Genomic DNA, 12,175 nt, shown 5'->3' on the forward strand with positions numbered 1-12,175 from the left:
CTCACTCGCCCGAACGGAGCCGCCGCCACCGACGAGCTCCCTCGCGGCCACCGCCACCCCCTAGCCTCGCCGATGCGCTCAAAGGCTCCGCCTCGACCCCCTCTTCCTCCCCACCGATCCACGGCCCTCCGGAAGCCCTGGATGCTGCCAGCTTCGCTGTTCCCCTCCTCGGCCACCGCGGATCGCCGCCGTCAAATCCGCCCCCGTCCGGCCTCCCTCAAGCTCGCCGTCCACCTCTACAGGGTCTACGTGAGCTCTCCGTCCGTTTCCCCCTCTCTGTTTCGTCGTTCGCGCGCCGTAGCTAGGTTATCCACCGCGGCCGAGAGCTTCTCGCCGCCGGCCATGGCGTGGCCGTGGCCACAGCCATCGCAGCTCGCTCCCGAGCCCACCGTCGTGCTCACCGCAACCCAGGAGGCCGCAGCGCCCTTCCGTTTCCCCTCTTGGGCACCGTAGCGCCGTTCCCGCCAACGCCCGAGGTCCGGCAGCCGCTGAGCTCGACGCCGGCGAGGATTACGGCCGCCCTAGCTTCTCCCGTTTGCCCTGTTAGATGCGCGCAAGCCTGGGCATTCCGTAGATGCCCTCCGCCGACCATTTGGTCGCCGGAGCAAGAAACCCGAAGGCCTCCGCCGCCTCGGCCTCGCCGGCGACTCAACGCCAGCGGGATTGAGTCGTTTGACCAGGGGTTTGACCTCCCCTAGGTCTATGACAGGTGGGCCCCCGCCATCAGGTGATTAGTTTAAGCTAATCACCACCTAAGCTAACCCCCTGACACTGACATGTGGGCCCTAGTGCCCCTAATCTTTAATTAAACTAAACTAACCCCCCCTGTCTAACCTGTGTCACTGACGTGTGGCCCCCACACGTCAGGTTTGACTCTGGGCGACCCAGTTGACCTGCTGACCTCAGCCTTACGCCATGCTGACGCAATATTCCTTTTCTGGAATTTAGTTCATTTTATAAATATTAAGGAAATTCCAGAAATTTGTAAAAACTTCTAAAAAATCATAGAAATTCAACCGTAACTCCAAATTAGATAATTTATATATGAAAAATTATCAGAAAAATTCAAGGAATCCATATGTACCATTTTCATGCATGTTAGAACAACTTATAGCTGCTGTTTAGCACAAATCAATTAAATGGCATTTGAATAATCACATATGGAGTTTGAATTTGAATCTTGTATTCAAACCAACTTCATTTAATCTGTTGCTAGTTGCATTAGCCCAAAACACATTCATTTTGCCATGTCATGATCATGCATCATATTGTGCATTGCATTGATTGTGTTCCCTTCTGTGTTGCCGGTATTTGTCCCCTCTCGATAGACGTGATACCGATGATGTGATCGTTGACACTGGTGAAGACTCAATGTTATCTTCAGAAGTGCCAGGCAAGCAAAACCCCCTTGTTCATTCCGATACAATCCTACTCTCTCGCTCCTGCTCTCTTTTACTGCATTAGGACAACACCGATTCATCTGTTACTTGCTGCGGTAGCTGAACCCCTTTATCCTTTGCATGACCTGTCATTGCCACAGTAAATAGATGAAACCCACTAGCATGAGTAGGAGTTGTTTGAGCCCTGATGTGCCTACTCATTCATGCTTGTTTGTCATGCCTGCTACTGCTTAGAGTTGAGTCAGGTCTGATTCATCGAGGATGAATCAGAGGTGTGTGAACATGTCCTACTATGTGTGAGCTAAGTGTGTGAACACGATTTGGTAAAAGGTGTCGGTGAGAGGCCATGTAGGAGTACATGGTGGGTTGTCTCATTGAAGCCGTCCTTAGGAACTGAGTTCCGTGTTTGTGATCCATGATTCAGCTACTACCATGCATTGGGCCCTGAAATATGACCCCGCTCGACTTCTTATTCACCCTAGTCCTCTGTCCAGGAGTTGCAAGTAGTTTCTGGTGTTTGTAGCTTACTGGAGGCCGTGGACAGCGCTGACCGTAGGGGTGGGCTGTGATGCGGTAGGTACGTGGCACGGTGTACCGGATGCCCGTTTGGTATCTCGGGAACCCTGTTCACATCGTTTGGGGCTGTGAGCGAAACTCCGGCCGGATCTCCTCATGGATGGAACCCGAATAGGCGATAAACCTGGACTAGAGACTTGAGTGTTTAGGTAGGTCGTGGTCTACACCCACGTCGGCTTTCGCTTGAAGTCTGCCGAGCACATGTCGTGTGCAGACGCTAAGTGGTGGAAACATGTATGAAGAAGTACACCCCTGCAGGGTTAACATCATCTATTCGAATAGCCGTGTCCGCGGAAAAGGACTTCTGGATTGCTTATATCAGTTCATAGACAAGTGAAAGTGGATACTTTAAAATGCGCAAGATAAGCGTGAGTTCTATGGATGGCGTTCTCATAGGGAGACGGGAGCGGATCCATAGTGGTGTATTGATATGGTGAATATGTGGACTCGTGTGCGCCACCTCAAAAGAGTCGCTTGCAGTCGTAGTTTAGGATAGCCACCGAGTCAAAGCTGGCTTGCTGCAGTTAAACCCCACCATCCCCTTGTTGAAAATGATGCATATGTAGTTAGTTCTGATGTAAGTCTTGCTGGGTACATTTGTACTCACGTTTGCCTATTTTATGTTTTTGCAGAGAGACTTCAGTCTCACTAGTAGTTCCACGTGGACTTCGACGTTTAGCTTGTTACCTCAGCTACGATCTTGTGCCCTCGGCAGGATCTGATAGATAGTCAGGCTTCTCAGCCTTTTTCATTTATAGATGTCTGTACCCAGACATGATAGCTTCCGCTTGTGCTTTGATTTGTATGCTCTGAATGTTGGGTCATGAGACCCCTGTTTGTAATATCTCGCTCCTCGGAGCCTATTGAATAAATTACTTGAGTCGTAGAGTCATGTTATGATGCCATGTTGTGTTTGCACATATCGAGCATATTGTGTGTATGTTATTGAAATGCTTGGTATGTGTGGGATCTGACTATCTAGTTGTTTATCTTTAGTAGCCTCTCTTATCGGGAAATGTCTCCTAGTGTTTCCACCGAGCCATGGTAGCTTGCTACTGCTCCGGAACACTTAGGCTGGCCGGCATGTGTCCTTCTTCGTTCCTGTGTCTGTCCCTTCGGGGAAATGTCACGCGATGAATACCGGAGTCCTGTTAGCCCGCTACAGCCCGGTTCACCGGAGTCCTGCTAGCCCAGTGCTACAGCCTGGATTCACTCACTGATGACCGACACGTTCGATGCTGGGTCATGGATGCCTGTCCCTGTAAGTCTGTGCCACTTTGGGTTTACGACTAGCCATGTCAGCCCCGGGCTCCTTATCATATGGATGCTAGCGACACTGTCATATACGTGTGCCAAAAGGCGCAAACGGTCCCGGGCAAAGGTAAGGCGACACCCGTGGGAATACCGTGCGTGAGGCCGCAAAGTGATATGAGGTGTTACATGCTAGATCGATGTGGCATTGAGTCGGGGTCCTGACAGCGTTGGTATCAGAGCTTGACTGCCTGTAGGATTACCAAGCCAAACTGATCGAAGTTGAGTCTAGAAATTCTTTAGTTATATAAGGGAATTGATTGTGGGATGGAACGTAAGGCTCTTTTTACTCCTTATACCTCATGCCCTTCTGATCTGAGTCATCTTATCTTTCCTGCGGGGATTAAGAACTAGGCTATGTCTTCTTTCTATTAGGATCACGTGTTACTAATCAGTAGACTTATAAGATTGTTGGATTTAAGTCTCAGTTCAGTTCCTACTACTTCCGTATGTTAATTGTTGATCTCGGAACCTTGATATTGTGCTTCTGAGTGGTTATGCCACCATTTTTGTGATTGTCTCAAATCTTTTTGAGCAATTATAGCCGTTATGCTGTCCGAGTCATCCCAGGTTTCTAAATAGTCCGATGCATTTGCAAATCCCTTCCTTCTGTTTCCGATGTTCCCATGGGCCATATTAACCACACTAATCGGTGTGTTGAGGTAATTATTGCCTCGACATATATGTTGGAATTATTATTATGACCCTAAGTGCTTAGGGGATCATCTAGTGGTCTAGCCATGATTTGTGTCCTAGTGTGAAGATTATGGCCTTTATTCTCGGAAGCATCCCGTGATGCTACTTAGTAGTAGGTATTCTACTCCTGGGTTCTGAACCCGAGATTCACTCTACCTACTTCATGTTGATAGTAATTGCTAGTGCCTTTAGGATATTAGTAACCTTTGCGATAGTCCTTGAAGTCCGTGGTATCTTCTTCTTCCAAATACCATGAACTACTTATGGCAGATGTTTATTGGATCAAAAAAAAATCACAATTAGAGTACTCTTGAGGAGTTCTCCATTCATAAATCGTGACTCTGCCAGTTCTACCTTTCTGCATGGGTTATCCGGAAGAAATATGTTGAACTTGGTTCGACATACTAATCTATGCATCCACAACTCAGAAAGTTATATGTTCCTTTGAGTTGTTCTCTTTAGTTGCATTCTGACCCTCGTCTATCAATTGATAGTCAAGAGTATGCGTGCGTTCGTTTATCGATGCCTATTACTTTTGTGGTCCGTCAAGCCATTCTATCGCGGAATGACTAGGAGAAACAAACTCCAGTACCTCATCCATATCTAGGATTGGGTCAAAGTAGTTGTATTCCGCAAATCAAATGCCAATCCAGCTTTTGGTTCTGTTCTACCTTAGAGTATTACCTTATTCTATATCGAGATTGTTATAGGAATTGCACGCCATCCTATGAACTCTTGGTACAGTGATACTTCTCACCATCATTAGTCATTCCTCGGCCCTCGTGTTGATGCAACCGGAATACCAACAAATGAATTGTGATGTGTGAAATCAATACTCCCAGCAACCTCGTTGCTTGGTAGTTAAAGGATAATAATTTCATTCTTAGCGTGTTGGTTTTGAATCATCCTTCTAAGACTGATCGTGCTACCTAGTCCTTATTTCGGTGCACCCTTCGATTGATGAGTTAGGATCTTGTCAAGTCCTCACTCATTTGATCATATCGTCTTGCCCTCAAAAGCGAGATTGTTCCCAAGCTTAGTAACATACCGGTGGTTCGTGATTTTCCGAATATCTTCTCGGAAGTATTACCAGGTTGTCACCTGACTGCTATGTTGAGCTCGTGATCAAGTCGGGTTCTTGTGAACCACCCTTTCTCCAAGAATCTGTGATGGATATCCCGGAGCTAGTTGGTTAAGCTAGACAACAACTTGGAGAGTTGGAAGATAAAAGCTTGTCTGACTTAGTTCATGTTAAGGGATATCTTTCTGTGTATGTGTGTGTGTTGAAGAAAGATGATATCTTCATTAATTGGTCCTTGTGATCAGTTGTTGGACCTATTGTCTTACCCCATCTATAATTTGAGTATGGGCTATCATCCAATCAGACCAGAACCAACGATATTCGTAATGTTGTCTTACTCGTGGTTGATCCCTCGAGCATACACCATTATATCTTTTGGGTCTGAACAATGCTAACACTTGTTCTCTTAACTATGGAATTCCTTTTAAAGGGAAACCCGGAAGAATTGTTGTTGAGCCCATTGACAACATCCTTATCTCCTCCATGATTTTGTTGAACATTAAGCTAGTGTTGGAAACTTTTGAAAGCATTTCTTCATGCTAACTCATGAAGTATTTGTTTGATGAAAGGAGTGACTTCCTCTTATACACGTGCATTTGGTGAAAGTTGCCGCCGTGGATTTGAGAAAGTTAGTTTTGCTTCCTCTGGAATCATCCCAAGTCAGTCATGCATACGTGCGAAGTATTCTGTGGTCTGGAGACTTGCAACCTTCATTCCATATGTGTTCCGAGCACACCAAGCCACTGATTGAGTTGTTCAAAGATAAAGGAGTCTGTCCAAGGTGAACTCTTTGGACTTCCACGCGTGGAGACTTCGATGTCATTAATGATGGTTCCCCACCTGAACTCGGTAGTGTTTTATTATAAGACTACCACGTGGTCATGTTTGTCTGGGACAGCGTGTTCACATGTTTGTAGCAGAACCATCTCATGTTTTGGAGCTTACTATCATAGTTCATTCCCCGAGAATCTCGCAGCGTTGTCTCGTCGAATTGTGTTGCAAACTTTCATTTTTCTTCCTAGACTCGATGAGTCTGGAATATCCTGACACCAACCAGATCTGAATCTCAGGCAGATATGATGGTTTGGAACATTTCCCAAGAACTATAATGTCGGTCCCTCGAAAACCGGTAAAGTGGATGTCGTGGCCAACACACCCAGCCGGAAGACCTGTTATTATAATATCTTGATTGAGGAAGTTGGCCTCCTCCCCATAGGGATTTCGTAGGATTTACTCCCTAGTTGCCCCTATGGATTTTGAGATCCCGAAGTCCGACCTTTTACTTGATGTTCTAGATATCAAACCATATCTATGAATGGGTTACGCTAGCACATCAAGGAGAACATTAGAAGCGGAGTGCTAAATGTCTCTCGGTCGATCATCCAGATTTTGTTTCCTTGGCCTCGCCAAGGTGAAATCTAAGAAGGTGTTATCTTCCTTTGCATCGGCATCTTCCACCGGTATTCATCATGGTAGTAAGTTGTGTTGCCAGAATCCTTGACACGGATATTGGTAAAACCTTGATGATTATGGAAATGCTCAAGTTCTTGAGAGCACGCACAAGCGTTAGGTGTTACCATCGGCACTAGCTAGGTTTGCTCTCAACTTCCTCGGTTATGCTATAACTTCTCAACAGTGGATTCACTCTCTATTGTTGGGTTCTTCCCCAGTTACCAGAATCATTCCCAGCATTTGCATTTTGTTCCCAGCTTGCACCGCCAATGTGCCATTCTACCACGGGTCTCTTCCATTTCCGGTGGTAAGCAAATTCATCCATTACGTTGTCTTCAACAAGGTAATCCACATCATCCAAGTCCGAGTATGCCATTCCACCGACCCCCTCCAAATGATTGCTCGAGAATTGCCTTAGGCTGGTTTAAAGAGTTTCAATGATCTCTGAATCAAAAGTAATTCTTTTTGCCACTTAAGGGGATATCTCTACGAGTCACCTTCCCTAAGGTGTATCGTTATGGTATCATGGCAACTCAACTCCTCGCTACGTTGACAATCGATTACCACCTTCTTAAGCGTGAAATTGTGGTCTACCTAGTGAACCTTCGTCATCTGCTTCACTCCATTCCTATGGATGTGTGCTTCGCCTCTCAGCTCGAGAGATGTTGCTATGTCTCATTCCGTGAGTTAATCCTGAGTTGTTCGACCTTCGAGAAGAACCATTCTTTTAGGATCTTTCCTTTCCTCTCGTTGTCATGTTAGTTGGAGTTCTCAGAGCAAGACTTCGAGACAAAGATGGTGATCGAATCAACGCTTTGATAAAGTGCACCCTGGATCGTGAAGATTGTGCTAGTTTGCATTTCCCCTTCACCCTACCCTACGCTTGAATCTCGGGACGAGATTTTTGTTTAGTGGGGGTGAGTTGTCACATCCCTGGTCCTGTTATGCACTAGGCTAGACCTCATGTGAGTATCATGTTTTAATTCAAATTAAATTTGAATTGAGGAATTTTTAAAGCCTCAGAAACCTTCTAAAAATGATCAACATTAAAATCTCCTCAAAGAAGTCCAAGAAAATGTTCCTCTTAGTCTCTGAAAATATTGCAAAGAGGTAAAACTCAAAACAATATTTTTGGTATCTCAGAGTTAATTATTTTGGGCCTTTGAATTAAATAAATAGCTATTTGCATTGGATATATATTTGATATATAAATAATATATGTCCAATAATTACTGGAACATTTTATGTGGTTTGGTATATTTTAGTCCTAGCCACATAACTATTTCGAGGATTTTATAAAATGGTTTAGTGTCTAAAACTAAATCAAAACAAACTACAGAAAATAGAAAACAGAATTAAATAGAAATGAAAGAGAGAGAGAGAAGGACTTATCTGGCGCTCACCCGGTAGCCAGCCGGCCCAGCTCCTGTGCGGCCCAGCCCATCTCCACTTCCCCCCCCTGTCGCCTTCCTCCTCGCGCCAGTAGGCACAGGCGCGTGGCCGACGCACGCCGGCGCACGCCCCGGCCACCTCCTGCTTGCTGCTCCACCTCGACACCCCAGACGCCTCCATGCGTGCCATGCCACCCCCTGGAACTCCCTCACTCTCCCGAACTCTCCCCCCTCCTCTGCTTCCTCTCTCCCTCACTCGCCCGAACGGAGCCGCCGCCACCGACGAGCTCCCTCGCGGCCACCGCCACCCCCTAGCCTCGCCGATGCGCTCAAAGGCTCCGCCTCGACCCCCTCTTCCTCCCCACCGATCCACGGCCCTCTGGAAGCCCTGGATGCTGCCAGCTTCGCCGTTCCCCTCCTCGGCCACCGCGGATCGCCGCCGTCAAATCCGCCCCCATCCGGCCTCCCTCAAGCTCGCCGTCCACCTCTACAGGGTCTACGTGAGCTCTCTGTCCGTTTCCCCCTCTCTGTTTCGTCGTTCGCGCGCCGTAGCTAGGTTATCCACCGCGGCCAAGAGCTTCTCGCCGCCGGCCATGGCGTGGCCGTGGCCACAGCCACCGCAGCTCGCTCCCGAGCCCACCGTCGTGCTCACCGCAACCCCAGGAGGCCGCAGCGCCCTTCCGTTTCCCCTCTTGTGCACCGTAGCGCCGTTCCCGCCAACGCCCGAGGTCCGGCAGCCGCTGAGCTCGACGCTGGCGAGGATTACGGCCGCCCTAGCTTCTCCCGTTTGCCCTGTTAGATGTGCGCGAGCCTGGGCATTCCGTAGATGCCCTCCGCCGGCCATTTGGTCGCCGGAGCAAGAAACCCGAAGGCCTCCGCCGCCTCGGCCTCGCCGGCGACTCAACGCCGGCGGGATTGAGTCGTTTGACCATGGGTTTGACCTCCCCTGGGTCTATGACAGGTGGGCCCCCGCCATCAGGTGATTAGTTTAAGCTAATCACCACCTAAGCTAACCCCGTGACACTGACATGTGGGCCCTAGTGCCCCTAATCTTTAATTAAACTAAACTAACCCCCCCTGTCTAACCTGTGTCACTGACGTGTGGCCCCCACACGTCAGGTTTGACTCTGGGTGACCCAGTTGACCTGCTGACCTCAGCCTTATGCCATGCTGACGCAATATTCCTTTTCTGGAATTTAGTTCATTTTATAAATATTCAGGAAATTCCAGAAATTTGTAAAAACTTCTAAAAATCATAGAAATTCAACCGTAACTCCAAATTAGATAATTTATATATGAAAAATTATCAGAAAAATTCAAGGAATCCATCTGTACCATTTTCATGCATGTTAGAACAACTTATAGCTGCTGTTTAGCACAAATCAATTAAATGGCATTTGAATAATCACATATGGAGTTTGAATTTGAATCTTGTATTCAAACCAACTTCATTTAATCTGTTGCTAGTTGCATTAGCCCAAAACACATTCATTTTGCCATGTCATGATCATGCATCATATTGTGCATTGCATTGATTGTGTTCCCTTCTGTGTTGCCGGTATTTGTCCCCTCTCGATAGACGTGATACCGATGATGTGATCGTTGACACTGATGAAGACTCAATGTTATCTTCAGAAGTGCCAGGCAAGCAAAAACCCCCTTGTTCATTCCGATACAATCCTACTCTCTCGCTCCTGCTCTCTTTTACTGCATTAGGACAACACCGATTCATCTGTTACTTGCTGCGGTAGCTGAACCCCTTTATCCTTTGCATGACCTGTCATTGCCACAGTAAATAGATGAAACCCACTAGCATGAGTAGGAGTTGTTTGAGCCCTGTTGTGCCTACTCATTCTTGCTTGTTTGTCATGCCTGCTACTGCTTAGAGTTGAGTCAGGTCTGATTCATCGGGGATGAATCAGAGGCGTGTGAACATGTCCTACTGTGTGTGAGCTAAGTGTGTGAACACGTTTTGGTAAAGGTAGCGGTGAGAGGCCATGTAGGAGTACATGGTGGGTTGTCTCATTGCAGCCGTCCTCAGGAACTGAGTTCTGTGTTTGTGATCCATGATTCAGCTGCTACCACGCATTGGGCCCGAAACCAATGGACCATCTCGGCTTCTTGATCACCCTTGTCCTCTGTCCAGGAGTTGCAAGTAGTTTCTGGTGTTTGTAGTATGCTGGAGGCCGTGGGCAGCGCTGACCGTAGGGGTGGGCTGTGATGCGGTAGGCACGTGGCACGGTGTACCGGGCGCCCGTTTGGTGTCTCGGGAACCCTGTTCACATCGTTTGGGGCTGTGAGCGAAACTCCGGCCGGATCTCCTCATGGATGGAACCCGAATAGGCGATAAACCTGGACTAGAGACTTGAGTGTTTAGGCAGGCCGTGGCCGACACCCACGTTGGGCTTCCGCTTGAAGGTTGCCGAGTACATGTCGTGTAAACGGCGGTAAGTGGTGAGAGCGTGTGTGAAGAAGTACACCCCTGCAGGGTTAATATGATCTATTCGAATAGCCGTGTCCACGGAAAAGGACTTCTGGGTTGCTTATATCAGTTCATAGACAAGTGAAAGTGGATACTCTAAAATACGGAAGATAAGCGTGAGTGCTATGGATGGCGTTCTCGTAGGGGGACGGGAGCGGATCCATAGTGGTGTATTGATATGGTGGATATGTGGACTCGTGTGCGCCACCTCAAAAGAGTTGCTTGCAGTCGTAGTTTAGGATAGCCACCGAGTCAAAGCTAGCTTGCTGCAGTTAAACCCCACCATCCCCTTTGTTGATAATGATGCATATGTAGTTAGTTCTGATGTAAGTCTTGCTGGGTACATTTGTACTCACGTTTGCCTATTTTATGTTTTTGCAGAGAGACTTCGGTCTCACTAGTAGTTTCGCGTGGACTTCGATGTTTAGCTTGATACCTCAGCTACGATCTTGTGCCCTCGGCAGGATCTGATAGATAGTCAGGCTTCTCAGCCTTTTTCATTTATAGATGTCTGTACTCAGACATGATAGCTTCCGCTTGTGCTTTGACTTGTATGCTCTGATTGTTGGGTCATGAGACCCATGATTGTAATATCGCGCTCCTCGGAGCCTATTGAATAAATTACTTGAGTCGTAGAGTCATGTTGTGATGCCATGTTGTATTTGCACATATCGAGCATATTGTGTGTATGTTATTGAAATGCTTGGTATGTGTGGGATCTGACCATCTAGTTGTTTATCTTTAGTAGCCTCTCTTACCGGGAAATGTCTCCTAGTGTTTCCACCGAGCCATGGTAGCTTGCTACTGCTCCGGAACACTTAGGCTGGCCGGCATGTGTCCTTCTTCGTTCCTGTGTCTATCCCTTCGGGGAAATGTCACGCGATGAATACCGGAGTCCTGTTAGCCCGCTACAGCCCGGTTCACCGGAGTCCTGCTAGCCCAGTGCTACAGCCTGGATTCACTCGCTGATGACCGACACGTTCGATGCTGGGTCATGGATGCCTGTCCCTGTAAGTCTGTGCCACTTTGGGTTTACGACTAGCCATGTCAGCCCCGGGCTCCTTATCATATGGATGCTAGCGACACTGTCATATACGTGTGCCAAAAGGCGCAAACGGTCCCGGGCAAAGGTAAGGCGACACCCGTGGGAATACCGTGCGTGAGGCCGCAAAGTGATATGAGGTGTTACATGCTAGATCGATGTGGCATTGAGTCGGGGTCCTGACACTTCCTAGCTTACTCTCGCAACAATCTCAAGGCCTAGTTCGCCGAACCCAAGGAACAAAAGACACGAGGGTTTATAATGGTTCGGGCCACCGTTGTGGTGTAATACCCTACTCCAGTGTGGTGTGGTGGATTGCCTCGTGGGCTGAGGGTGAATTAGTATAGTGTATGAATAGCATCCTAAGGAGAGGTGTTCTTGAGCTCGATGAGCTGGTGTGTCTTAGGATGGTCCGAATGATCCGTCCCTCACTATGGTGGTGGCTAGCCTTATTTATAGAGGCCCTGGTCCTCTTACCAAATGTTAGGAGGGAAGGGATCCCACAATGGCCAATTTTGAAGGGAGACAACTAGTACAAGTTATCTTGACAAAAGGTGGTCTTTGCCTGCCAAAGGCTCTGGTGGTGATGTGGCTGTGGGCTCTGCGGTGACCTCCATCATGTTGTCCTGCTGGTCATGGTCTTGTTGCACCGATATGGAAACATTTGCCTGATGCCTTGGTACTCCTCGCCTGCGCCTGCTTCTTTAGCACCAAAGAAGAAACTGGCACTCTGCGCCCGCTAGC

The sequence above is a fragment of the Triticum dicoccoides genome, chromosome 6A (genome assembly GCF_002162155.2).
Source record: "Triticum dicoccoides isolate Atlit2015 ecotype Zavitan chromosome 6A, WEW_v2.0, whole genome shotgun sequence".
NCBI lineage: Eukaryota > Viridiplantae > Streptophyta > Magnoliopsida > Poales > Poaceae > Triticum > Triticum dicoccoides.